The 1,637-nt window shown below is 51.8% G+C and overlaps 1 protein-coding gene across 1 annotated transcript in view; it reads right to left on the bottom strand.

The window, feature by feature from the left end:
- Positions 1-631, bottom strand: part of GALNT3 (polypeptide N-acetylgalactosaminyltransferase 3) — a 46,413-nt gene extending 45,782 nt beyond the window's left edge. Inside the window, exon 1 of the mRNA XM_024735912.1 lies at positions 219-631. The gene's annotated coding sequence lies outside the window, so the exon portion shown is untranslated. The remainder of the gene's footprint in view (positions 1-218) is intronic.
- Positions 632-1,637: the final 1,006 nt, after the last annotated feature.

Here is a 1,637-nt window from a genome sequence, read left to right as displayed (position 1 = left end):
CTCCGGTGGCTGTAGCTACAGTTGCCGATTAGTCCAGCTCCTCCTCCGCCGCCGCCTCCTGCCTTCCCGCGGGGCCTCCGGCGTTGCCAGGGAGAGGCCGAACCGAGGCTCGGCTTCCTCTCGGAGTCTCCCAGGTGAGCTCCAGCCTGCGACGTCGGCAGGGGCGAGGCCCCCGTCCCGCGCGTGCGCGCCAACCTCCCGCCCCGCCCAAGCCCTACCTGAGCGCTCCAGGTGAGGACCGAGGACCGCGCGCGGGGCAAGGGCGCCGTCCCAGGCCGGGCGCGGCCGCTGCGCGGCTCCTCTCTCCGCGGGAGGCGAGGCTGGTTCTCGGCGCGAGGCGAGTCTCAGCCCGTCTGCCCTGGGGAGTCCTGCTCTGACCTGGTGGTAGGGGTCACCTTGTAACCAGAACACGGTCTGCGTCCTTAGGGAACCAGAGAGTCTAGATTTCCCTCACACACACTTCCCTTCCTCTGCGTTTTGCCAAAATGAAGGGGTGCGCTGCCCGGAGATCCGGGGGCCCCGTGCCTCCGAGGACCACCTCATGACGGCAGCAGTGGTTGGCTCGTAGGGTTTCCACGAGCAGGGTTCAGCAGCGTCTGTCACCACTTAGGTTCGTGAGCTATTGGGTGAGCCTCCTTCCCATGCAGTCTTGATTTCATCACTTGACTCACTTCAGCGCAGCTAGTGGTTTCCGTTTCTGCAAGCGCGCGCTCTGGTAGGGGCGCCTCACGTCCAAAGGAGGAGCCTCCCTCTTCCAAAGAAGAGCCTCTGGTATTTGGCAGAGCCTCGCGAATTTGGGGCGCACCACCCCTTCCTGAGTTGATATTGAAAGGCAAACCAATTCCCAGATGAGAGGGAAAGCAGCGACAATAGAGAAAAACCCGCTGTCCTTGTTTGAAAAGACACTGTGGTTTCCTAGAGAGGGCTTGCTTCTCCTGGTGGTGTGCTTAAACCCAACATCTATTGGCAAGGTGAGAACGCAGACTCTAGGGAGATGGTGGGGTTTGCCGTTGTTTCTAAGACAAAAAAAAATTTAATTCCTTTCTGTCTGTCTTCCTTCTGCTGTTCTGAACAAACATTGACACACTCGAAACCAGGACTTAAAATGACCTTTCTACTTTCCTATGAACTTATTCATTTATTTGGCTCTATCTTCAATGTTCACAGGAATATAAATACGAAAAGAGCTGCAGATGTTTTAGTGGCATGCTTAATTACATGTTGGCAGATTGTCCATAAAGTTTGCCTGTGGCCTTCCTCCTGTATTTTGACACATGCTCTTATGGTTCCCATTTATTGGTATATTAGTGTTATGTGTGACCTAAAGTTAAGGTTTGGAAATACTGGTTAGTACAGTATCAACAGATGTAGCTTTAGGACTCAGCTAGTCTGACATTGGTTTTAGCATCCACAGTACTATTTTATATTACACTCATGAATTGGATTTAAAACTTTAGTTAGTTGTTTGTTTTGTGTATTATGGTTACTTTGCGAGCATCAAGGAAGCATCATATTGCAAACATCAATATGTTTATGACATTTTAATATCAGTACTTACCTGCAATTTTTAAGCTCTCCCCCTCTTCCCCCCAAAAGTTCAGGAGCTACTTATGTGCATTACCATACCAACTAGATAA

The sequence above is a fragment of the Neophocaena asiaeorientalis genome, unplaced genomic scaffold (assembly GCF_003031525.2).
Source record: "Neophocaena asiaeorientalis asiaeorientalis breed wild unplaced genomic scaffold, Neophocaena_asiaeorientalis_V1.1 scaffold72, whole genome shotgun sequence".
Lineage (NCBI taxonomy): Eukaryota > Metazoa > Chordata > Mammalia > Artiodactyla > Phocoenidae > Neophocaena > Neophocaena asiaeorientalis.
This window is presented reverse-complemented; position numbering and strand designations above follow the sequence as displayed.